This window comes from Pleurodeles waltl, chromosome 5 (genome assembly GCF_031143425.1).
Source record: "Pleurodeles waltl isolate 20211129_DDA chromosome 5, aPleWal1.hap1.20221129, whole genome shotgun sequence".
Taxonomy (NCBI): Eukaryota; Metazoa; Chordata; class Amphibia; order Caudata; family Salamandridae; genus Pleurodeles; species Pleurodeles waltl.
The window spans coordinates 286606701-286634562 of NC_090444.1; the positions used below are offsets into that span (position 1 = coordinate 286606701).

Below are 27862 nucleotides of genomic sequence, written 5' to 3' on the forward strand. Positions count from 1 at the left end.
CTCGATCTCCAACCCCAGAAAGTGTTGCATAAGCAACATTCTGTACACTGATGTGGTAAGAATATTTTGTAGGGCATGCTTTTGAGAGAGGCTTGCCTTCAACCACATTTTTCCCACAGAGTTCTGTGTTTTTTGATGTTCCTTTTTGAGTCTCTAAACACATTAAATTGCCAATGATTGAGATAATCATTGTAGGACTAGACACAGTAGTATGAATCCCAGTCAATCAATGTGGGCTGTCCTGGATATGTTTTGGCGCTAAGATAAGGGCTTTAAGTTCAGCCAGCTGAGGTGTGCAGTCCCATAGGGGCTGCGTGTAGGTCTTGTGAGAGTGGAATATACCATCCTTCATCACTCCGCTCATGGCTGCACAAGCTGCTGACTACTGATGTTTGGTACCTACAGCTGGTTGTGCTAAACTATCAATGTAAATTACAGTATGGTATCTGTCCAGTGGCAAGATGTCTAGAGGTGCAGGTTACTCCTGTTCTTATTGGAGACATTCTGGTGTTTTTAAGTTTTGGATCAAAGATGTAATCAACATCAGTGGCAGTCAGGGAGGTTGCCCATTGAATCCAACGTGGATGTAATGCTATAGCGTTAGGAACGCTTGCTTTGGTGACAGCCTCTAAGGCTGGCACCAGGGTAACAACAGCAGTGCATTTCCCTTGGGCACGTGGCCTCTCCTTGATGACAGACATCTGTATTGCAGTTAGAATGTTTTCTTTGGGGTAGGTGCAAAATGTTGTTCTGCATTGGAATATGAATGTGATTTATATGCTATGGGCACTGTGTCGCCTCCATTAAAGGTGACATAAGTGAACCCAATGGCACCAGCGATTATTCTGATGACCAAATTTGTGTTGTTATCACGGGTGTCTAAGTGTATTGCTTCTAGCATGACCTGTTGTACTGTTGCAATCCTCTAAGGATGTGAGTGTGTTCTACTGTCCAGTGTCTGCTAGAAAAATCTGGGAGTATTAAGTCATAGAGTGGCTTGAGAGGTTGTGAATAGTCAGGAATGTAAGTTCTGCCAAAGTTAAAGAAACCAATTAAAGACTGTAGTTTCTTTATAGTATTTGGTGGCTGGAGTTGAGCACCTTTTTCTAAAAAGTGCGGGCCAGGCTCTTGTTCTCGTTTGATAGCTCGTATCCCAGGAATAGAATGCTGAGAAAGGCTATTTTAGTTTTCCTAAAATTAAATTTGTAACTAAGGGCAGAGAATCCTAGAAGGATCCGATCGACCCTTGCAAGATGAATGTTGAGGTCGTCATCTGTGAGATAGATGTCATCCACAAAGGACAACACCTCTGGATCAATATCATGCAATATTGATGTTACACAGGCTGAAAAAAGCCTTGGGGCAAACAGCAGAAGCATTTTTGTGAGCCAAATGAGAATGCACTCAGGTCCTGACTTTTGTGTGCTAAGTTTTGGTAGAAAACCCATTAGACATGTTGTTTTGTATTTTTTTAGCACAGTTATTTACTGTGCTGTGTGAATTTTGTATTGCGTATGTGCGTGTATGACTGTTTAAGTGTCTCTAATCTAGGACTATTCTGTATGAATGGTCTGGTTTGTAACGGGAAATGACGGGTTATTCATTGCATAGACACAGTGCTCAATTACTCTCTGATACTCGAGCTGAGTGAGGATCTCCCTCACTGGAACTTTAGCTTCTTATTTAACAGGATAATGCGTCTGAGGCTGGGGTGTAGACCTTACAGGTATTACATGGCAAGGAGAATCCTTGTCACAGCATACATGGTTGCGGTATAGTACAAGTGCCTGCACTAAAGTCCGGTTGACAGCGTAGGCTAGTTTTACCCCCTCTCTAACAAGATTAGAGAAAGAAGGCAAGATGACATCTTCCCCAAATGGGAGCTTACGGACATGCTCTGGTGGCCAGTCTCTCTCAGCCAATAGGATATCACAACTAAGTTCATCCCAGAATATCGCACTAATGGTGCGCTGTATGTCTCCCTCAATTTGAATATTTAAATCATAAACCCTGTCGGGTGGGAGAACGCTCCCATCCGTAGTCTCGACAGCAATAAAGTCGCTAGTTTCTGTTTCATCCAGCTGATCTTTCAGACTATGGCCTCATATTGTGACTTCTGCTGCACTGTCTAGTAGTGTCACTGCCCACGTCTTGTTCTTCAGCAATATTCTCAAGTTTACTGGCATTTTTAATTGACAGTGCTGCCACCTTTTTCTTTTTAAACTGTGGCTTTTGTTGTGGGGACCTATTTTCTTTGACTGTCTGAAGACTGTGATGACTCTTTTGTCTGTTTCACATAGTCAGGACGTTGCTCTGACCAGCCCACTCTCTCGCCTCGTCTATCCGGTGCGTCCTGAAAGGAACAAGAGGAACTTGAATCATTATATCTGTCAGGAGCGTTTATATTTTCTCTATTTTTGAGATTATATCTCCTTTCGGAGTTCTCCTGGTGTGGAGAATCTGCTGTCTGACTTCTTCTGTCTTTAATTTGCTTTTGTTTATCCCAGTGCATTTTAGAACCCTCCTGTGCTTGTTTGGTACCTTCCTTAGGTGTGGTCCTTTGTATTTCAGGCTTTTTTGGCTTGGCTCCTAAACTATCCCTTCCTATTCTGGTGTAGGTATCGGAAATAATTTTCGGTAGCTGTTTCTCCTGTTCCAACTGTAAAATCTCTCGGAGCCACTGGCATATAGCCAATGCTACCTTTTCCCCTTTAATGTTACTGAAAATTATTGAGGAGACTGCGTCAAAGTTATGCATCGGTTTCATCCCCAAATCTAGGGCTGGTGCAGCCCCGTGCTCATTCTGAATTTGTTTTAACACTGCGGGTAAATTGGAAAGTGTCGGGGTACCATGTGTGGTAGTATAAATCGCAGCGAAGTCTGTACTCCATATGGCGCAGTCATCCACTGAGGGAACCATCCCGGAGGGCAAGCACAATGTGAGAATTCTCTGTTTTTCCTGTGGTCCCATATGGAAAAACACAGCTTCCAGCTGATTTGTTTTCTGGACTATCCCGAACTGGATTTTCTCTCATTCCATGGGCACTTTGCCCATGATAGAATGTACTGTTTGTGGATTAATCCCAGTACTGGCCAACTGGTATCCAGCAGGTGCTGGTGGTGCAGGACGCGCTGGTGTTTTGTTCAGAGTTCGCATTACGAATGAAAGAGTCGTCTATATAATGGAACTAGCTCAATGTATAGATAGCGCGGATCAGCTGCCTGCATGCTTTGTACACCAGGGTGAGATGTATATGTGGCAAACATAAAACATATTGGTCTTTTCGTTACATGGGAGACCTAATCACACGGGTTGCATTACATGTGGAAGTGCGCCATTAAACCAGTTGTGATGTTCTTGATAAGTGATCGGAATTTCAAGATACTGGTATGTGTGGTACCGTTGAGATACAATTGCAATTCTGTATGTGTGGAATGTGAATGATCTAGGGTCTTCCTCAGGAAAGATGACCCAAGAGTAGAATGTTTCTGTTTGGTAAGCTTCATCAGCTTCTATGATGAATGTGACATCCCCGCCCTCTTCTGTTAAGCCATACACTACTAAATGTAGTGTTAATGCCTCTCTGGCATTCTCAGGAATGTCTATGGCGTTAGCCAAATTTTGTAATGGGTAAAGAGATGGAACACCAATTGGGGAGAAAAGTCCTTTTAATTCTTCAAGCTCAAACAACGTACAGCCTTATTAGGTGCTCCTTGTTCAGCTGAGGAGGATTATCCACCAGACCACGCACATCTCCGCATAATAGTACTTAGGGTACATGTTGTGTCCTAGACAGTGATACTCAAGGTATCCGTAAATTAGTGCCTAAACACCATTGTTAGTGGCGCCATGTCATAGTTGGACTCTTGCTCTAGGCAAGACTGCTGGTTTAGGTATGAAAGCACTTTTGTTTGTAGGCGACTAGGCCATTCCTCCAACAAGTCGCAACTGTCCCTCACGGCTCAAAAGCAGTACCTCACCAAAAACGCAAACAGTAAAGGGTGATTTATGGCAGCCTTTATGCATGGTCTCAAGTGTGCGATATCTCAGGGGAGTCGTGGTTAAATGGAGATTACCCTTTTCTCATATGAGCAACACGTCTCAGTCACACACAGGGAATGAAGGAGATACAGTAAAGCTTTCAATAGGTTTTATTAACAAGACTGCAATCTACTGTAAATTGCCTGGGCTGCAATGATTAGGGTAATGAACAATGCAAGAAACAGAATAGTAAAAACAAGAGTCATGAATACAAAGACCCCCACCATCTTGCAATAACATGAGATGTGAAATAGGCCCTAATACCCTAGCATGATGAACCTAATCTCTAACTTAAGGAGAGCTAGGTATGTTATACCTAATCTGCCAGTACCACGTCCATGAGGAGAGCCCCCCCACCCTTGTTACCTTGGAAAGCGGTCTCTAGATCAGACTAGTATAGATAGCGTTGATGGCATCTTGTAGCAATCCCTCTGATAATCTTGTCTGTGTGAGATGTATTTATACAGATCTTGTAGGACTCCTGACGCAGGTATGTTCCCAAATAATAGATAAGATGGCATGCTTGGGGTGGCGATTATATAAACAATTCCCCGAAAAGGTACATTATGTTACTGTCACACGAAAGTGGGAAAGTATATGATGTGAATACCTACATATCTCATTTATCTTTGACACTGACAATGACGCCTTTACAGAGTGGCACTGATAACGTGAAACTAAAACATCTTCCTAACTATAAACATAGGAGCCATTTTGGAAGAAATAATTAAATAAATGTGCTAAAACAGAGCAAGCTAAGTAGGTTAAAAGTCAGTAGGTGATGGGGCACAGACCTGCAAGCCAGAAGGGGAAGCTAACTCCTGATTCCCATTAAAACTAAATAGGATCCACTACAGGTGCAGTGAGGTAGGTTGGGGATGAGCCATGCTGCGGCGTATTAGATGGCTTGGAGGCTGTTCAGGAGCTTCTTGGTGATTGAAAGCAGGCTGAAGCGAGTACATTTCAAGTTACTTTGTACATGGTGTTATCTTCTCAACACCAAAATGCCTTAACACAGGATTAGTTTAAGTGCCAAATGTTGGCAATTTCCAAATATACCTAATGGAATGCGAAAAGGTTTATGAAGTGTCCGAAGATGTAAATAAGAATGATGAAAATGAGTGCTCAACACATAGTAAGGCAGCCACAAGGAACCAAAGTTGATTATGTTTTTGGGGTTCATGGTGTAAAAAGCATGAGTAATCACATTAAAGGAGGGAAGCAACAAGGCAATTAATTCTGAGGAAATGGAGCACACTGACCATTCAGGTTTGTGAGGAATAGAGAAGCTGTTCAAGGACAGCAGACTATGAAACGGTACCGCAGAGACTGTTCAAACAAAAGGGAAAAATGCAACGTTTAAAAAGCATCCGTTGACAGCCTAAACAAACAACAAAAAGAGAATGAAGCCCTGGAGCAGTGAGATCATTTAAATGATTCTGCGGAAAATAAGCAATAGGAAATATACTTTCACAAGATGTTCATAAAGACTTTGCCTACCATGGATAAGTACCTTTTTCCAAAGATGAAAACAATACCCTTAAAAGAAGCTTCTCTCCTCCAGAATGAAGATATAGAACATTTACTCATTTACTGCATGGTACTATTTTATGTTGACCACCTTTTATAATTAATCATAATAAATATTCAGCAACAGACCATATGAAGAAACAAGAGCTTTAACCTCAGTTAACCTTTTTCCACAGACACAAGCCCTCAAAACAAGTGCAGTACCATAAGCAAGCACTGTTCCATCCACAATGACTTATGCTTCAATCTTATCATAAAAGAGATTGACAAACAATGAAGGAGAAAATGATCTTCTATATTCAATCCGTGGCTGTTAAGCATACTGTTCTAGAAAGCCATAGAGTTTGCAGTCCTACATTTGACTATGAAGGCTTGGAAGATGTGTAATTGTATTTGGGCACTATCTCTGTAAAAGGCATGACCCTTTGGTTAACGATGCCACCTCAATGATACATTGGAGCATTTTAGAAGCTTACCTATTATTTGTACTCTCTTTTTCTCTCTCTCTTTCTTGCTCTCTCTCTGTATATATATATATATATGTTACCTACTGGCAGTTACCAGTAGGTAGTTATATTTAGGAACCATGTTTCCATAGGAAAAGTGTTTTTTTACTTCCCTATATCTTTTGCATCGTTTGCCGAATCTTCACAAAAGTTTCCAAAAAAAGTGGCCTGGTGAGTCTTGTTGTGCATGTAGAGTTTCCGGGTGATCCGTCAAGCAGGGACTGAGAATAAATGGGGTAAAAAAACATTGCATTTCCCATGTTCATTCTCATAGAACCTTCAGACACAACTACAGCCCGACCCGCTGGACAGAATTACACAAAATTTGGCAGAAAGCTAGCTTTCCATACGCAGATCACATTTCCGCTTATTTGATGTAAATCTGTTTAGTCGTTTTTGAGAAATTAAAGGGAAAATGCAAAAAGAAGCGCTGTAATTAGCTGACTGCAACCTGACGAGAAAGTTGCGGCTGACATTATATTTCATGGGACACGGTCCCCACGGGTGAAAATCCTAATTGAGTGTGGCATAAGGGGACAGGGTGAAGGTACCCTGACCCCAGAAATGTGATATAGATGTGTTTGAGGGGCAAATTAACAGTTTAAAATAATTTTGCATCACCAGGTGCAATATTCACGATTTTTCATGAATTTCCGTGAATTAAGCGCAAAATATTTGCAAATGTGAAAACATTTGAAAGAAAAAACACAGACTTATTGATACACTAATTTATTCACTCATACCTGCACTCATAGACTCATGCGCCCACTCACATAACCACTCAGACACTCATGCACCCACTCAGACCACTCATGGACTTACATATCCATTTTCAGATCCACACAGACACTCACTCACAAATCCAGTGAGAGAAACAGGCCCTGTGGCCAAACTGCACTTCGCATGGCCAAAGGCCGTACGTGGCACAGGTTTGGGTAGTTATAAGGGCTTGGCTGCAAGGCCTAGCTAGAGGCCTGGCCTTGCAACCAACCACTGCCACGCACGGCCTGAAAAAACAAAGGTTATAGGGACGTTATAGTTAGGTTTTGAATTTACTAGTACAAAACCACAGAAATTCAGCAGTTATAGTTAGAGTTCTTTCAAGTAACTATAACTCACACCCTAAGGTAACTGTAGCTTTAACTCGCGCCCTTGCCATGCTCAGTTTTCTTATCAATAATTTTATTGCAAATATTGCAGTGATGTGAGAAAACAGGGCTGATTGCAGAGGCCCCATAACTTTTTGCCCCCATTTTCCTCTTTTTGCTGGTGTTTTCCTGACTTTGATGGTGCCCTGGGTACTGCTAACCAGTCCCAGGGCCTGTGCTCTGTGTAAAATGGATATGCAAATTAGGCTAATTATAATTGGCTAAGTTAACCTACCTATAAGTCCCTAGTATATGGTAGGGCATGTAGGTTTAGGGACCACAGCATAGGTGGTGCACACCTAGGTGCACTGCTGAGGTGCCCAGTGTCATTTTAAAAGCAAGCCTGCCTTGCTGGCTGCTTTTAAAATAAAGTTATATGCAAATTCGACTTTGGAATTAAAGGTACTTCCAAAGTCTTAAACTACCTTATTTTTACATATAAGTCACCCCTAAGGTGTGCCCTATGTGCCCCTAGGGCTGGGTGCCATGTAACTATAAGCAGGGACTTTATAAAAATAGATTTATAAGCCCTGGTGAGGTAAAAACAGCCAAATTCGTTTTTCCCTCATTGAAGTAAATGGCCTTCATAGGCTAGAATGGGCAAACTTTATTTTAAATTTTAAAGTCTCCTAAAATGTTACATACCAAGATTTTGGTATCAAATTGATTGTTGTAATAAATACCTCAACTTCCAGTTGTTGGATTTAATATAACTTGTCCAGGTAAAAAGTTTAGACTTTACCTAAAAAGTTGCCAATTTCAGCTCTGCATTGTTTTTGCTGCTGTGCTCTGATTGGCCAGCCTGCAGCAGCTTCTGCCAGGCTGCCTTGATGAGGTGTGAAGTGGCCAGGCTTCACACAAAGGAATGTGCTTGGGGGAGAGAATCTCCCCTCAGCAGATGGTGAGGCAGGAAGGGGGAGGGCTGCCAAACTGGTCTTCAAAGGCAGAGAAGGACATTTGCAGCACCCAGCAACACCCCCACATCCTGCAACCCCAGACAATTAGGTGCCCCCTTGATTAGATTAGGAGAGGGCAGGAGAGGGGTGTGTTTATGATTTTTAGCCACACCAGTGGGTGGGCTCAGCCAGATGTAACCTCCAAAAATCAGATTCATCCATGTTGGATTTTTAGAGACTGTTGCCTTCTGGGATGGATTTTTGCCACACTTCCCAGGAAGTGGTCATCACAGGGGGACGACCCTGTCCCTGATTGGAGAACCAGGGCCCCCCTGCTTTTCACCCAGGAGCAAGGATAAAACTGGCAGACCTGCACCCACACCTCAGATCCCCACCAAATTTCAAGAAGAAAGAACTTAAGGAGAAGAAGGACTGCCCTGCTGGACCCCTGGCCTGCACCTGGAACCTGCACTCAGAAGGACTGCACCAGCTGCACACTTGGGCTTCACCACAAGAAGGACTTTGCCTGGCTTCAACTGGTTCAAGGAGGGACTCCCTGTTTGCTACAGGTGAAAAATTGCTAACCAGAGTCCCCTGCACCAACTCCTGCAGAAAGCGACCAGCTGACCACTGTCCAGTGGCCAAAAAGGAGTTTGCGCCAGGTGCATTCTGGGAGTTGAAGTCCGCACCCCCCAAGGACCATCACAGAACTTCTGGACCCTTGGGGTGAGCTGTGGACCCCAAAAGAACCTTAAAAGAACATCTGGGTGAAGCCCCAGAAGTTTGGAAAAGATTTGAGAATTTTTGGAAAAAAGCTCCAGAGAGGGACCGACCCGCCTCGGAAATTCTAGCCGGCTTGCCTCAACCGCGACCCGGCCTGACTTCGTGGTTCGTCCCGGTAAAGAAAAACATCCAAAAAAGAGACTAAGTCCGAACGTAAAAAGTTGACCGGGACCTCCCAGCCATCGTATCCGAGAAGGGCTCCATGGACGTCGGATCAAGATCCAGGTTTACCCCGGTCGAAGGATTTTCATCTCGAAAAAACGACTAAGTCCGAAGGTAAAAGTCTCCACCGAGGAAACCCACATCGCGTATCCGGACAAGGGCTCCAGGAGGTCGGATTCAACTGGCAGGTTCGTCCCGGTGAAGAAAAACTTCAAAATAAAGACTAAGTCAGAAGGTAACTTTTTAACCGAGGCCTCCCGCGACCTGTAGCCGAGCAGGGCTCCATCGCGGTCGGCCTGAAAGTTTGACTTTGCCCCGGTCGAGGTGCAACCAGATGACCCGATTGGCGCTTTTTGTTTCTAAGCGCTAGAAAAGTAATAATTCTTTAAAAATTCATATCTCCGGTTCCCCTGAACTGATTTTAATCGTTTTTGTGTCATTTTAAAGATAAAAATATAAACTATTTTTATAAATTGGTCTTGGATTTTTAAACTGATTCCTGTGTTTTATTTAATTACTGTTTTGTGATATTTGAATGCTTTACACTTTGTCTCCTAAGTTAAGCCTTGACGCTCATTGCCAAGCTACCAAGGGTTGAGCTGGGATTAATTTACTGAGACCTAACTGTACCTATGTGGAGGTTAGTGGCTTGTTGCTAGGTGTAGGTACCTACCTGCCCTACCAATAACCCATTTTCCAACATAATTGGAAGCAGCGACGGGATCCTGTACTTGTGTTCAATATCACATTACACTTTTAGGTAAAACAAATTAAAAATCCTTTAAATTGTCCTAGTGCAAAAATTGTTTTTAATTTTTAATTTGGATTAATTTCAATTATTGAATTTTTGTAATTTTTCTAAATTCTTGTTTCCAATTTTTGCAAAAAGTTTTTGTTGACACAAAACTAGGGAACCATGGAGCTTGATCTGGCTAGCCTACCCACACTGACAGTAGTCCAGCTTAGGGGGTTGTGTATTGAAAGAGGGTTGCCTGCAACCACTGATCTCAGGAAGCAAATCCTGATCACATCCCTGACAGCATGGGCTGAGGCCCAAGAGGTAGAGACAGAAGAAGCTCCAGAGGAGGGAGAAAGAAGGGAGGATGCAAGCTCTAACCACTCAGGGGAGGGAAGGCATCTGAGCCCAAGTGAGGATGAGGAAGAACGGTCCTCAGTAAACACAGTCACTAGGGGCAGATCCAAAGCTAGTGGTGGGAAGGGGGTCCTTTCAGGAGGAGAGAACCCATCCATCAGAGAAAGAGAGCTGGAGGCCCAGCTAGCATACATAGCTTTGGAAGCAGAGAAGCTGGCCCTAGAAAAGAAAAAGTGGGCATACAAAGAGAAAAGAGATGGAAGCAGCGATAAAGAAGCTGAGGTGTCCATGGGTGGGGGAGTTTGCCCCAGATTACCCAAGGGGGTAGTTCCTGCTTATGTAGAGGGGGATGACATAGATAAGTGGCTGGGGGCCTTTGAGAGGGCACTCCAAATGAGAAGGTTTAGGCCTCAATACTGGGGTTCCCTTTTGTGGGAGTTGGTCCCCAACTCAGGGAGGGAAAGGCTTCTGACCTTAAGGGGGGAGGAGGCAGATTCATACCCTAGTATGAAGAGGTGCTTAGCCAAGAAGTTTGGTCTGACCCCAGAGCAATATAGAATGAAGTTCAGGGACACCCAGAAGGTCAGTACCCAGTCTTGGGTTGACTTTGTGGACATTTCACTAAAGGCACTAGAGGGCTGGATTATTGGTAACAAAGTAGATACTTATGAGGGGTTATACAATCTGATCATGAGAGAGCACATCTTGACCAATTGTATCCAAGAAAGGTTACGCCAGCATCTAGTGGACTCTAAGCAGACCAACCCTAGAGAGCTAGGGGAGGCAGCTGATGAGTGGTTGAGAACCAGGGTGGTTGTCAAGTCCCAGGGGGGAGACTCCAAGAAGGGGGGGACAGGTCTCCAAAAACCTAAGGAGGGAGGTGGTAAGCCCACCACAGAGACTCCCTCTGTACACCAGAACCCTAAGAAGGAGGAGAGTAAATCCCACTCTGACCAGCAGAGACAGTTAGACCGAGGGTTAAAAAAGCTCTTGGACAGTAGGGCTTGCTTTGACTGTCAGCAGACAGGTCACTTTAGAGGAGATGCAGCCTGTCCGAAGAAGGTGGTTAGCACTGGGCTGTCCAGTGTAGCCATAGAGGAGGATTCCTCAGATGATGAAGTCCTCCTAGCATTTAGCTGGGAGACAGGACCAGATGGTAAGCTGGTGATCCCTGAGGGTGGGAGTAGGCACTTCCACCACATTCAAGTGAATGGGATCCCTACCACTGGCCTGAGAGACACCTGTGCCAGTCACACTATAGTGAGTGACCGGTTAGTGACCCCAGACATGTATGTCCCAGGAAAGACAAAGAAAGTCAGGATAGCCACAGGGGAGGTCACCTCCAAACCTGTAGCCATAGTGCCCCTAGAGAGGGAGGGTATCCTTGACTGGATTAGGGTGGTAGTCAGTGCTGACCTTCCCCTAGATTGTATCCTGGGCAATGACCTCCCAGAGGTGAGTCTGGTCACAGATGGGGTGGTCGCCCAGGGCGCCCCCCCAACCCAAAGTCCTGGGGAGTCAGTCCCTACAGTTAGGAGACAGGGGTCCCCAAGAAAAGGAAAGAAGAAAAGGAAGGGTAGGCCACTCTTAAAGAGAGTTCCAGGGAGCCAAAGGCCTTCTGCCCCAGTAGGGGGGAAGCCCAGAGTTGGCACTGGTGAGGCCTCACCTGACCCCAAGGAAGTCCTGAGTAGTCAGGCAGCTGTCCAGATGCAAGGTGTTGCCCCTGCACTGACAGAAGGGAGAGTGGAAGGAGGGTGTCTGCCACAGGAGGTGGTAGCCCCCCACTCTAGACAGCAAGAGGGGTGCCAGGACCCCAAAGATGCCCCTAAAGCAGCTCAGCCACCTGTCAGTGGAGAGCTTAGGGTGTGGTTCTGGGTACTGACAGCTGTCAGTAGCCTCTGCTGGGTGCTAGCCTTCCTGGCAGCACTGTACTTGGCCTGGGAGGCAGACCCCAGGGCCAATAGCAAAGTAGGCCCCCTGACCCTATTGGTCATGGTGGGGTTGCTCAAGTGTTGGGTGACCTCTTTGGGTAAGCTAGGTGTTGCCCTAGCAAAGTTTGGAGTAGGGGAGGTGGGCACCTCACTACCCAAGTTGTCAGAGAGAAAGGAGGAAGACCCCCCTAGAGGAAAGTTTCAGTTTGAGTTGGGTCCTTTTACTGTTGGGATGGCTTCACTACCCATAGGGAGTTACCCTGACAGGAGGATATAAGGCAGAGTAGGCCCTGCAAAGGGACAGCCAGTTTTCTTCACTGTCTTCCTCGCCTAACAAGCCAGGAAGACTCTCCCAGGGTTGGGCTGAGTCTCCTGGGCGTGTGGGCTGGGGGGGGGGGTTGTGTGAGAAAACAGGGCTGATTGCAGAGGCCCCATAACTTTTTGCCCCCATTTTCCTCTTTTTGCTGGTGTTTTCCTGACTTTGATGGTGCCCTGGGTACTGCTAACCAGTCCCAGGGCCTGTGCTCTGTGTAAAATGGATATGCAAATTAGGCTAATTATAATTGGCTAAGTTAACCTACCTATAAGTCCCTAGTATATGGTAGGGCATGTAGGTTTAGGGACCACAGCATAGGTGGTGCACACCTAGGTTCACTGCTGAGGTGCCCAGTGTCATTTTAAAAGCAAGCCTGCCTTGCTGGCTGCTTTTAAAAGAAAGTTATATGCAAATTCGACTTTGGAATTAAAGGTACTTCCAAAGTCTTAAACTACCTTACTTTTACATATAAGTCACTCCTAAGGTGTGCCCTATGTGCCCCTAGGGCTGGGTGCCATGTAACTATAAGCAGGGACTTTATAAAAATAGATTTATAAGCCCTGGTGAGGTAAAAACAGCCAAATTCGTTTTTCCCTCATTGAAGTAAATGGCCTTCATAGGCTAGAATGGGCAGACTTTATTTTAAATTTTAAAGTCTCCTTAAATGTTACATACCAAGAATTTGGTATCAAATTGATTGTTGTAATAAATACCACAACTTCCAGTTGTTGGATTTAATATAACTTGTCCAGGTTAAAAGTTTAGACTTTACCTAAAAAGTTGCCAATTTCAGCTCTGCATTGTTTTTGCTGCTGTGCTCTGATTGGCCAGCCTGCAGCAGCTTCTGCCAGGCTGCCTTGATGAGGTGTGAAGTGGCCAGGTTTCACACAAAGGAATGTGCTTGGGGGAGAGAATCTCCCCTCAGCAGATGGTGAGGCAGGAAGGGGGAGGGCTGCCAAACTGGTCTTCAAAGGCAGAGAAGGACATTTGCAGCACCCAGCAACACCCCCACATCCTGCAACCCCAGACAATTAGGTGCCCCCTTGATTAGATTAGGAGAGGGCAGGAGAGGGGTGTGTTTATGATTTTTAGCCACACCAGTGGGTGGGCTCAGCCAGATGTAACCTCCAAAAATCAGATTCATCCATGTTGGATTTTTAGAGACTGTTGCCTTCTGGGATGGATTTTTGCCACACTTCCCAGGAAGTGGTCATCACAGGGGGACGACCCTGTCCCTGATTGGAGAACCAGGGCCCCCCTGCTTTTCACCCAGGAGCAAGGATAAAACTGGCAGACCTGCACCCACACCTCAGATCCCCACCAAATTTCAAGAAGAAAGAACTTAAGGAGAAGAAGGACTGCCCTGCTGGACCCCTGGCCTGCACCTGGAACCTGCACTCAGAAGGACTGCACCAGCTGCACACTTGGGCTTCACCACAAGAAGGACTTTGCCTGGCTTCAACTGGTTCAAGGAGGGACTCCCTGTTTGCTACAGGTGAAAAATTGCTAACCAGAGTCCCCTGCACCAACTCCTGAAGAAAGCGACCAGCTGACCACTGTCCAGTGGCCAAAAAGGAGTTTGCGCCAGGTGCATTCTGGGAGTTGAAGTCTGCACCCCCCAAGGACCATCACAGAACTTCTGGACCCTTGGGGTGAGCTGTGGACCCCAAAAGAACCTTAAAAGAACATCTGGGTGAAGCCCCAGAAGTTTGGAAAAGATTTGAGAATTTTTGGAAAAAAGCTCCAGAGAGGGACCGACCCGCCGCGGAAATTCTAGCCGGCTTGCCTCAACCGCGACCCGGCCTGACTTCGTGGTTCGTCCCGGTAAAGAAAAACATCCAAAAAAGAGACTAAGTCCGAACGTAAAAAGTTGACCGGGACCTCCCAGCCATCGTATCCGAGAAGGGCTCCATGGACGTCGGATCAAGATCCGGGTTTACCCCGGTCGAAGGATTTTCATCTCGAAAAAACTACTAAGTCCGAAGGTAAAAGTCTCCACCGAGGAAACCCACATCGCGTATCCGGACAAGGGCTCCAGGAGGTCGGATTCAACTGGCAGGTTCGTCCCGGTGAAGAAAAACTTCAAAATAAAGACTAAGTCAGAAGGTAACTTTTTAACCGAGGCCTCCCGCGACCTGTAGCCGAGCAGGGCTCCATCGCGGTCGGCCTGAAAGTTTGACTTTGCCCCGGTCGAGGTGCAACCAGATGACCCGATTGGCGCTTTTTGTTTCTAAGCGCTAGAAAAGTAATAATTCTTTAAAAATTCATATCTCCGGTTCCCCTGAACCGATTTTAATCGTTTTAGTGTCATTTTAAAGATAAAAATATAAACTATTTTTATAAATTGGTTTTGGATTTTTAAACTGATTCCTGTGTTTTATTTAATTACTGTTTTGTGATATTTGAATGCTTTACACTTTGTCTCCTAAGTTAAGCCTTGACGCTCGTTGCCAAGCTACCAAGGGTTGAGCTGGGATTAATTTACTGAGACCTAACTGTACCTATGTGGAGGTTAGTGGCTTGTTGCTAGGTGTAGGTACCTACCTGCCCTACCAATAACCCATTTTCCAACAAGTGATAATATCAAAGATGCCATTAAAGAGCTCATCAGTGATATAAAATGTTGAATATTTAGCTGTGCGTGGCGAAGGCGCGAGGTATAGTTACCTTAGGGCACAAGTCATAGTTACTTGAAAGAACTCTAATTATACTTGCTGACTTTCTAAGGTTTATAACGTCTTTGTAACCTTTGGTGTTTTTGAGTGAATATATATATATATATATATATATATATATATATATATATATATCTGTGTGATATATATATGTGCATACGTTTATATTTTTATACATATGTATATATATTGTATGTGCTTATTTTATCATTAGCATTTCTGTCTTAATAAATGCATGCTAAAACGTCTACCCAGGGCTTGGCGTAGTTTCTTGTGATGTGTCAAAGTTACATGATTGTGCATTTTTGTTCCAAAAACTTGGTGTTTAGGCTTTGAGACACCAACTGAGTAGTTCCTTAGTAATGGGCATATCTTTGACAGAAAGTTCACCAGTCTACCACCTAAGACAGTAGATGTGCTTATTTTTTATATATATAGTTATCTATAAATTGATATAATCTACGTCCTCGCTTATCCCTTCAAGTGCTTCCAGTGGTGAGGGCTCCCCTTTAACCTTAGTGTAGTAAATTAATATTCTCTTAATCCGAGTTATCCTGTGAAGCAGAATTAGTTGTAAAGGATTTGGTCTAATGACTTCCTCTCATGCATGCATCTGCCTTCCCAGTCCAGCTAGAATGTAATTACAGTAAATGTATTTCTATAGTGACTCTCTAATGAGCAGCATCCTCAGGTTTGCCTTTAAGCCACACATTATGTAGTGGTCAAATTTGCCAATATTTGTGCAGATCTTTTATGGCCTGCATCTCTTAATTCACATGTCCGATTATATTCGACAGCCTGTTATCTCAAGATTATATTTGCTTTGGCATCCCAATACATTTTTCTTGCACAATCAGTTTATTACAAAATAGGAACAGAGAAAAAAGGCTTCTTTTAGTTTTCAAAAGTGACTACTCTATGTAGAGTCAAAGATATTACTTGTCAGGTTGCATGCCAACCCTGAGTTTGAATAGCTTCTGTAATTTGACCTGGCCAACATTTTGCAACCTGCAGAACCAGTTGTGTCAGTCCAGCACCGTGCAAAGAGGCTAGTTGCAAAGATTCACAGAAATTCACAAAAATCCTGCCACATCAACACTGCGGAGACCAAATTCCTTCTGTGAATCCTTGCAAAAGGCTTTAAATGCTGGGATGTAGACTTGCTAAAGGGATACCAGGCCCCACCTTTTCTGGAAAAAATAATTTCGTGGAAGTAATGGTTTTACAACCCTGGTCACTTAGATTTCAGTGTAAACCTGCCTCTTATGCCAGAGCTGCCACTAGCACAATAGAAGCAGTTCCTCCAAGATGGTTCCACTGTGCAAGTGTTTACAACAGGCCGTTTTTAGCCTTTCAATGCTTTGAGGTTGCTAGATTGGCTGCAAACGTTAGACACATTTGTGAAAAAGACCTTCAGTTTTACTAGAAATTCACAATTAGTTGCAATGCTTACATTGTGAGTCACAAATTCTCTTATGTGTTGTAATGTCATTTTGTTACAATATAATTTGTTTATTCCCCTTCAAAAGAGTGCCACTTCTTCAACCCTTAGATTGTCACAAACGTTTCATACTTATTCCAGTTAGGTGTGTTATTTCTGATAGCCTTCAGTAGATGTCAATACATTTTCCATAACATTGAGTACAGGTGATTCGGCCGTTTGTTGATATAGCTGTGAGACCCCATGACAGCCAGTATTTCCAGAGGGAGGGGCACAAGCAAACCAACAAGCACAAAACAAAACTCTGCTTTAAGCCCCTCTAACATGCAGAAACTATGGATGGGAGAAAGCAAGAAAGGATTAGGGAATTGGAACATGGTATCAAACTACTGAATTGGGAAGCCATACAGGACAATGGAAAATTACCAGTAAAGTATGCATTCTTAAAGCATACTGTTGGAAATGGCCCTTCTGCAGGGATATCTCCAGAATTTTTGCCTTCCTCCTTCTCTTTTTCTGACCTAATTTTTGCTGGTTTTTAGACTGCGCACTTTACCACTGCTAACCGTGCTAAAGTGCATATGCTCTCTCCCTTTAAACATGGTAACATTGGATCGTAACCAATTGGACTATTTAATTTACCTATAAGTCCCTAGTACCTTGCACTATATGTGCCCAGGGCCTGTAGATTAAATGCTACTAGTGGGCCTGCAGCACTGGTTGTGCCACCCACTTTAGTAGCCGCTTTACCTTGTCTCAGGCCTGCCATTGCAAGGCCTGTGTGTGCAGTTTCACTGTCACCTCGACTTGGCATTTAAAAGTACTTGCCAAGCCTAAACCTCCCCTTTTTCTACATATAAGTCACCTCTAATGTGTGCCCTAGGTAACCCCTACAGCAGGGTGCTGTGTGGGTAAAAGGCAGGGCATGTACCTGTGTAGTTTACATGTCCTGGTAGTGTAAAATTCCTAAATTCGTTTTTACACTACTGTGAGGCCTGCTCCCTTCATAGGCTAACATTGGGGCTGCCCTCATACAGTTGAAGTGGTAGCTGCTGATCTGAAAGGAGTAGGAAGGTCATATTTAGTATGGCCAGTATAGTAAGACAAAATCCTGCTGACTGGTGAAGTTGGATTTATTATTACTATTTTAGAAATGCCACTTTTAGAAAGTGAGCATTTCTCTGCACTTAAATCTTTCTGTGCCTTACAATCCACGCCTGGCTGGGTTTAGTTGACAGCTCCTTGTGCATTCACTCAGACACACCCCAAACACAGGGTACTCAGCCTCACTTGCATACATCTGCATTTTGAATGGGTCTTCCTGGGCTGGGAGGGTGGAGGGCCTGCTCTCACACAAAGGACTGCCACACCCCCTACTGGGACCCTGGCAGACAGGATTGAACTGAAAGTGGACATGGTGCACTTCTAAGCCACTCTTTGAAGTCTCCCCCACTTCAAAGGCACATTTGGGTATAAAACAGGTCCTCTGCCCTACCACCTCAGACACTTGCTGGAGAAGAAACCTGAACCAGAACCTGCACCCTGACAAGAAGAACTGCCTGGCTGCCTAAAGGGCTCACCTGACTGCTTTCTACAAAGAACTGTTGCCTTGCTGTTGCCCTGCTGTCTTGCTGAACTCTTGCCTGGCTGCAGAAGTGCTCTCCAAGGGCTTGGATAGAGCTTGCCTCCTGTTCCCTGAAGTCTCAGGACCAAAAAGACTTCTCTCTTGCAACTGGACTCCTTGTGCGGAGAAAAAATCGACGCACAGCTTGCTCCGCAGTGAAAAATTCTGGTCTCCCGCCAGGAACAGGATGGCGGTAGGGGGTGCCGCGGGGCCCCTGGGGGCCCCTGCAGTGCCCATGCCCATGGCATGGGCACTGCAGGGGCCCCCGTAAGAGGGCCCCACAAAGTATTTCAGTGTCTGCCATGCAGACACTGAAATACGCGACGGGTGCCACTGCACCCGTCGCACCCCTGCAACTCCGCCGGCTCCATTCGGAGCCGGCATCCTCGTTGCAGGGGCATTTCCGCTGGGCCGGCGGGCGCTCTTTTGGAGAGCGCCCGCCGGCCCAGCGGAAATGTAAGAATGGCCGCCGCGGTCTTTTGACCGCGGTGCGGTCATTTGTCGGCGGGACTATGGCGGGCGGCCTCCGCTGCCCGCCATAGTCAGAATCAGAGCCTTTGTTTGCTTTTTAAAGACTTAAGACACTTTGGGGGTCATTACAACCCTGGCGGACGGTGTTAAAGCGGCGGTAAGACCGCCAACAGGCTGGCGGTCTTTTTTTGAGGATTATGACCATGGCGGTTACCGCCATGGTCATCCGCCGCTTCTCCGTTCCGCCTGCTGGGCTGGAGACCTGGGTCTCCAGCCCGGCGGCCGTGACAATACCGCTGCCGGTATTTTGACCCAGCTTACCGCCGTGGATTTCCAGCGGTAGGAACCGCCATGAAATCCATGGCGGTAAGCACTATCAGTGCCAGGCAATTCCTTCCCTGGCACTGATAGGGGTCTTCCCCGCCCCCGCCCCCACCCGACTCCCTCCCCTACACCCCCCACCACTCCTGCCACCCCCCAAATGTGGCAGGACCCCCCCCTCCCCACCCCGACCCCCGACATTACCTTACACATACACACCCGACACACACGCAGGCACCACAACACACATACACGCACACACACCGACATACATGCCAACATCCACACACACAGTCAGACACGCACACCCACATTCAAACATACATGCACACATCCATACAGACATACCCACAGACATACACGCACTCAAAACACGCAACACCCCTACAAGCATACACGCACTCACACACCCCCTCTACATACACCCACGCACACCCCCATGCACCCACACAACACCCAACACCCCCCCACCCCCTCCCCTAACGGACGATCGACTTACCTGTTCCGTCGATCCTCCGGGAGGGGACGGGAGCCATGGGGGCAGCTCCGCCGACACCACACCGCCAACAGAACACCGCCACGGCGAATCACAGGACGTGATTCGCTGGGCGGTGTTCTGTTGGCGTGGCGGTGGAGGTGGAGCAACCTCCACTTCCCCGCCGCCCGTCACTATGGCTGTTGGCGGCTTCCATCGGAAAAACGACATAGAGCTGCCAACAGTCATAATACGCCGAGCGGAAAACCACCACCACTGGCGGTCTTCAGCACGGCGGTCCCTCGGCGGTCTTGTAAAAAGACCGCCGAGGTTGTAATGACCCCCTTTATATCACTTTCCAGTGATATCTTTACAATCTCTTATTGCATCTTTTATCGTTTTGACCTGCAAATATCCAGATAAATATTATATATTTTTCTAAGCACTATGTGGTGTATTTTTATGGTGCTATATTGTGTTATTGTATGATTTATTGCACAAATACTTTACACATTGCCTTCTAAGTTAAGCCTGACTGCTCAGTGCCAAGCTACCAGAGGGTGGGCACAGGATTATTGTGTGACTTACCCTGACTAGAGTGAGGGTCCTTGCTTGGACAGAGGGTAACCTAACTGCGAACCAAAGACCCCATTTCTAACATTGGTGCTCAGCGGTGAGGATAGGACTTGTATTTGTGCAGTGACATACAGTAGCTAACACATACCTAAGTACTCCCTGTCTAGAATGATGTTATTAATTTGGGGTACCTAATACATTATCTCTGGTTTGGTCAAAATAACATTTTGAAAGGATCTCTGCTTGCATTCTGGTAGCTATGGTACAGGTAGTAGGCAATCCCCAGAGAAGTGCAAGCAGTACCAACAATTTCAAATTAAAGCAGAAGACAGCACAATTAAATTTCCAAACCAATTTAGAAACACTAGAGAAGAATCCATTAAGTGAAATTACACCATGATTATCAAACTAGGTTAAGGGGAACTAAAGATATGCATCTTTAAATTTTATGGCAAAAAGCATAAAAAATATAAAGCGTAATTAACAGTAGCTGTTTGTCGTTGACCGGGAACTAGGTACATTTCTAGCCAACCTCGATGGAGCAGAGGCTGCATACACTAGGTTAGTCATCCTGGTCAAAGTTTTTACATTCTGACTTAGGGCCTGAGTTAGATGTTAACAGTGTTATCAACAAGCCGTGTCGACGACAGACCCGAAAAGATCATCAAGTCAATGGTGTTCTGTATTTAGATGATACAGCTCTGCAAGCTGTTAACTGGCGACTAATTACTGATGGAGGGAGACAGAGGTGGCGAGCCAGTGGGCTTCGCAGAATGGAGGGGGTTATGGAATAGAGTTAAGTCACAAACACAACACTGTCCCATAGCCATAGGTCTCCCGCTGCACTACACACTACACAACACAACACATCATAACCATCATATATTACAGTTAAAACACAACACAACCTGTACATGCCGAAAACACACATTGACATACATCCATTACACAACACACACACATAAACACACCATTGAGACTGCACCCACATATGACACAACCACAACAAGCAACACAACTATACGCTCAGCCACATAAACACACTCACACACAAGCATAACTTCACACATCACAACAATGTCTGCCACACAACAACACCTACCTGGTAGTGTCACACGGCAACACAACATACATGTCGAGACGGGCCTCTCACCTGAAAAGCAGGATGTCTGCAGGGGCGATGGTATCCCCCCCCCCCCCCCCGACCTCCTGGAACACCTCTCGGCACTTCCTGGTGGACACAGAAACCCCGGCAGGTGTCCCAAAAGGAAAGGGGGAGTGGAAGAGAAAGAGACAAAACACTGCCATATCTTGCCGGCCCAGCCAGGCACCCTGTATCTTCTCGGGTGGGGGGCAGGTCGTTGTTGACAGAGTGATAGTAGAGTTAGTGCACTCAACTTCCTTGAAACTGAATCTCTCTTTCTGATATGGGCGAGGGAGCGGTAGAAGAACACCGGGATGCTCCAGCACTTTTCTTGGATAATAACTGTTGGCACAATTACAAACACCGCATTACCAAAAATCCAAACCATAATTACTGTGACACTAGGGCTGGCTTCACAGAGATTCACTGTTGCACACAACAATTAGAACTGTGGTTGCACTTATCATGCACAAGAAAGACAAACAAGGGCATTAATTATATCACGTATAACTTTCCTGCATGCATAGGGTTAAACTAAAAGGAACAATAACAATCTAAGAAATACAAATGTCCACTCTGGGTTTAAACAGTTAGGGTGGCACAGTTTGGTTTGGTTTCACTGTGTGTGTGTGAAAAACCCTTCAAAAGCAAATTCCTCAAACCTGAAACAGTTATGTTATTAGAGAAAGAAAAGTCACGTAAATGCTCTTTTAAAATTACACTATCACTTTTTGTAGTACTTGAGCTCAAGCAGATTTCCTGAAGCACATTTAGGGAAGTAACTACAATACTAATGTAGAATGTTCAGAAATGCATTTGTCTCTTCAAGATAAGCACTCTGCCAAAATACGAGGTCTGAAATACACCAGCTGTTCTAGGAAAGCGCGACGCTCAAAGAACAAACTCCCTGGAGAATACTAGTCACTTAGCTGCAGTCTTTTTCGGAGTGCTGGAGGGATGCCTGGTGTCAGCTGGTACAGGAACGAAGAAAAGAATTGCCTCAAAAGTCCTGAATCCTAGGATGACAGCAGGGGCTGGACTGCCAAATCAGATGCTGAGATCAGGTAGCAAAACTAAGCCAAGCAGGGAGGCATGCTTCACTCTGCTATTTATAGCGAATCAGGAATCAGGAAAGCAGTTGTGTTTCCACATGTGGATGAGTTACTACACCCAATTAGAAGCACGTGTCTACACCACACCCAATTAGAAGCACATGTCTACACCTGCTCACATTAGCAAACAAGCATTGGTAAAACAAGCATTGATAAAACCAATTGTGTAACACAACACATTATGTTTACTTAGAAACATGAAGGTTTAACCGAGAACAGAGACATGATTTAACCCTAATCCCTGGGGATGCTGACAGATAACGCAGGAGGCACCTTGGGGATTCCTAACAACACACAACATGGTTCTCATATGCAAGTGACACAAATACAGGCACAACCACATCACCCTCTCCAGCTCCTTCCACCAGCCAATCCACACACTCATACTCGTACTGACACACATACACAACAAATAGCACAAACCTATCCGTACAGGTCCCCTTGCTATGTGCACAAATGGACACCATTGTCGAGTGTGAGTGTATCATCATTGTGGTGCCAGCATTCATTTGGCAACAAATGATGACACCTCAATGACACTTGTGTATGTATATGATATGCATGTTGTGCCAGTGTGTCTCCAGCCATGTATGACAAAACTTTCTCCCTGACATATGCATGTCACAGTGGTTTAAAATAATTACTGAGACATGCATATGCCTGCAGTGGTTCTGACCTCCCGTGCAGTGCCCACCCAATGTATCCTGGCAATGCAGCGTCCCTACCTTCGAGTCCGGCGATGGGGGGTTGTGTTTTCTCCATAGGTCAGTTGCAGCAGTGACGGCAGGTGTTGTCCATTTGTGGATGGAAGTTGAATAGGGAAAAAAGGTGAGTTTTCACCCCTGTCCCTCTAATCCCCCAACTCAGAAGTGGTGGTCGGATGCCACTTTTTTCTTGGCAGTAGGGCACATCCAAATCTGCACAGCTGGAAGGGTGTCTGGGGTCCCTCAGCATTCACTTTTCCCTCTCCTGCCATTGATGTGGGTGGTGTTTCTTGGCAGAGACGGCGGTTCGAGTGCAGGTTTTTTACTATAGACCACCAAAATCTAAATCGGCAGGCAGACCGTCACAGTGGCCGATGGGTTTTCAATGGAAAAGTAAATGGTGGGATCATTACTGTCAACATCTAAATAAGGCCCTTAGTTTCTGAAATAGAAGTCAAAAACTTTCAGGGGGACAAGGTCTAAGCTTGTCACTGGTGATTGTCTCTCAAACTCTGAAACACTGTTACTGAGATTCTGCTGAAAGCTGTTCACTTTGGTGCCAAAAGCACTGAGCGTGACATACCTAGATTTTGTAGTCACTGAATTTGCATCACGGGTTGGAGTGATTTACATAGTCACTTGTTTGAAAGTTAAAAACATGACACATGGCAAGTCTAGAAGCTGTACTTGCCATTCCTAATGTGTCACAAATCAACCTACCTCATGCATATTAATGAAGTAGGTTGCAATTTAGGATCTATTAGGAATCGCTGCCATCAGAGGGATGGTGGCCTGCTGGGGTCAGCAGACCACCATGGCTGTGATTGCTTTTAAATAAAGTAATCATTTTTTTTAAAGGCAGCCCATTTTCCTTATAGGAAAACAGAATGCGTTGAAAAACAAAACAATGAAACTTTGAAGTTTCATTTTTTGAGAGTAGGCAGTGGTCTATGGGACAACTGCCTGGGACCACTTTCTAATCTTAAAAAATGCTTTTCCAACATTCACAAATGGGAAGGTATCCTATGGAGACCCCTTCTAGTTTGCAAATGCATTACCACATACTTTGAGCTGGTGGTGAAATATCAAAGTTTTGTAACCCCATTTCGGTCACAACACCTTGATACATAACACTGGAGATGGCTATTTAGAAGGGACGTCCTAAACACGCCCCTCCCAAATAGTTATTTCTACACCCAGACTGTGAGTCTGGAGGTTTGCAGTTTGGATATTTATACATTTGGAAAAGCATTTTTGCCATCTCAAATGGCCCAATTTCGGAAATCGGACTGTTTGCGATGGCAAAAATGCATAGTACATATGGCCCTAAGTTCCACTTTTTTTAAAATGCTGGGAAATGTATTTTTAGACAGTCTTTCATGCTCCAGCCCTTCAGGGGAGGCTTCTATGTGGTGCAGGGTCCAGACGCTTGTGGTAACGTGGGCCCTTTTAGAGTCTGGGGTCCTTCTGATTTTTATGTCCCTGAACAGGCAAACAGGAGAAGGTCAGCCATCTCACCCTTGTAGAGCAGTTCCAGTTTTCACATGCCAGCAGGATTTAGGAGTCCTTGAGTGAGTTTTCTACTTCCAGCAGGAGTCTTCCGCCTCGTTGGCCTTATTCAAGTAGAGCCTTACCAGATCCAGGAATATTCTGTGGGGGAGATGGTAGCGGTGTCAGATTTATCCTGTGCAATAGTCAGTAATTATGGAAATTGTGACACCCAATCCTACCTATTTGTGTAGTCCTCACATATCCATTTGCAGCACTTCCTGTTGCTCTTTCTGTACAATTACCCAGGTTTCCCTGTTTCAGTATGGCAAAACACTTCTGATACCATGCAGTTCTGCCTTGAGCTCTTTGTCCACTCCACCATTTACATGAGCTCTGCTTCCACCTAACATGCTGAAGACTCGTTTGCTCTCCCACTGTGACTGAAGCCTGGCTGTCTGGGAGGGTCCATGGACTGATTAGGAGAAGCTCTCCATGCCATCTCCAGTTGAAAGAGGTAGTGCTAAACCTGTCTTTTGTTAGGTCAGCAGTTCCTATCCACCCCCATATAACTAATCCTTGCAAGGTACCCAGCAGTTAACACTGATCTGCTCTTCTTGAGCTGATAGACAGGTTGTTTCCTTTAATCAATATCATTAACTCTCCCAGCCAAGGATGTCTACTCAAACCTTAGAAGGTCTAACTAGACAAAAGTGATTATATACCAATTTCGGCTCAGGCTTCACAAATTTAATTTTTTAATGTTACTTTAATTTTTCACTTAAGTTATCAAAAACCTTTTTTGATTTTAATCATGAAAACAGATATTCAAAATGAAGCAAGAATTATCTGTGAAGCACTTTTCAAATATTTCACCAAGTGGTATTCGGGAACAAAGATTTTTATTTTACATAGGTCTCGAAAAATCTGGCAAAGCCTATTCAGTGAAATCGCTTTTGGCTTTTATACCCCTGAGAGTGCACTAAACCTAATATATAGTGTGCCCTACTTTTATATATCACCTGACAATGTGGGCTTAGAAGTCACACTTTAGGGGTGACTTATAAACACATAAAAAATAGGCTTTTCCTAAATAGTAAAGACACTTTTCCCTGCCATGTGTCAGAGCACTGCATTTCAACTGCAGCCAAGCCATGGTGGTGCTCCTGGCAGGCACATATTTGTTGTTGTATATGGAAATACACACTGCAGTCAACATATGTCATGTAACTTGTGCAATCTACAATATCAACAGCACAGTTAGACCAACAGGGTGAAACCAATTTAACTAATACCATTTTAGGGCCAGCAAACACACACTGTGGCACTGATTAGCAGTGTTACAAAGCACAGGGTCCTAATACCAGCTGGAACAGAGTACAGAGAAAGATGACACATCTGGGATGACAATGCAAAAAATTTGAATTTGCTTTACTCCCACTGCCTGGCCAAAATTGGTTTACACTATTACATTTAATAAGCACCAAATTCAGTTTGGGAGTTGCTCGAAAAATGGTTCAAGGACTTATTATAATAGCATTTTAAAATACAACTTAATTGTCAAATTGGGTATAATATTACTGTTTTGGAAATGCCACTTTTAGAAAGTTGTCATTTTCTTGCCTAAACCAAAAGGCTTTCTCGCTAGTGTCCAGCTGTCACCAGGTCCCCAATTGCCTTCCTGTGGTGAGATGTATATGGCTCCCAGACAGTGGACTCTGGGTGGGGGACTCTTTCCTTGATAGAATGTCCTGTGAGCTGTGCTCACCCCTTCCTGAACTTCAAAGTTTCCCTACCTTGTCATTAGCAGATGAAGCTTACACCTAGGTCTGTCTCTCTATTCCAGCTGGCACCAAACCAAGAGGTAGGGGTAACTGACTAAAACTGATTTAGGGTTGGACAATAGATTGCCTTTCCACAGGCTGGCACTAGGTGTAAAAGTAGCTGCCCAAGAACCTTCCATCAAACACTCATGGACCTGTGAAAAATCAGTAGACTCTTCCTCCTGGTGAAGGTAAGACCCAGTGATGAAGTTACTAGCTATTAATACGTCAGTGGAGAACAACTCACTGCTGATAGAACTAGCTGTTGAGGGTCACAACACAATTTTATAAGAAATGTTGGTTCCGATAATAGTGTGGTTTCACTCTCTTTGATGTTTTCATATATTTTTAGTCAACAACGCTTTGGATTTTGAAAATTGTAGTCCTTTCCTTTTATACTTGTGGACCTACATGTCACAGCATGCATAATGGTATATGCTAAAAAATAAATGGAGTTGCTCCACTTAATTCTTACATCTAGGAGCCATTTTGCAGTCATGTGCAGTGATGAGTGAAACAGAAAGGCAACTGTTTTCCCCATAAAGTAGCAAGGATTCATGTTAGACCTCAAAGCCTTAGGGTGGTCTTCCCCTAGACTTTTTGTCTTCTCTATTTTCACTAATCTTGTTTTTGATTCCTCAGGACTCTGTGTACTTTACCACTGCTGAAGTGCATATGCTTACTCCCTAAAGCAAGGTAACATTGACACACCCAATTGGCACATTTAGTTTACATGTACGTCCCTAGTACTGTGGTACTAAATGTACCTAGGGCCTGTAAATTAAATGTTACTAGTGGGCCTACAGCACTGATTGTATCACCCACTTAAGTAGCCTTTTGAACATTCCTTAGGTCTGCCACTGTAGCCTCTGTGTGCAGTTTTAAACTGTCTTTTCGACCTGGAAAAAGTAAACCTTTTTCCAGGCATAAACGTTCCTTTTTTAATACATAGAAAATACCCTGAGGGTAGGCCCATCACAGCCAAGAGGGCAGTGTGCAGTGTACTTAAAAGTTGGACATGTACTTTTAACTTTTACATGTTCTGCTAGTGATGAACTCTTAAATTCATATTTTAATACTTCAAGGCCTGCTTCTCCCATGGACTAGCATTAGACTACCTTATTAATTTAATTTGTGATAACTTCCAATTGGGAGTATTGGGAATGTCGAGATTGGTGTCTAAAGAATTGTAATTTAACCCCCTCTTTTAATGCTAAAGTTGGAAAACAATGCTTTTGGAAACTGGGGCCAGGGCAGAGAGGCAGGAAATTCCAAATGCCTCTGTGCGTGGAGACTTCCAGAACTTTCTCCTACTTCAAAGTTGGCACCAAATATAAATATTAGACTCCCAGACCTAACCCTTCAGTACTCCTCTGGACTTGTGGAAGACTCAGAAGGACTGCTTCCCTGCTCTGAAAGAAGGACTGCTATTCTGTTGCCCTGCTGCTGTGCTGTCAGCTGCCTCAGTGTGAAGGTCTGAACCCAGGACCACCTGAGTGACTCCAGAGGCTTGTTAACTGGCCTGCCTTATGTATGTACATACATTCAGAGCCTCAGGGGCAGAAAAGGCTCAAACCGCCTTGAACCTAGCACCTAAACTC

At 44.8% G+C, this 27862-nt stretch overlaps 1 protein-coding gene across 2 annotated transcripts in view; it reads left to right on the top strand.

Moving 5' to 3' along the window:
• The window catches only part of TTC7A (tetratricopeptide repeat domain 7A), a 1654710-nt gene that overhangs the window by 226439 nt on the left and 1400409 nt on the right, over positions 1–27862 (top strand). The gene's annotated exons all lie outside the window — the stretch shown is intronic.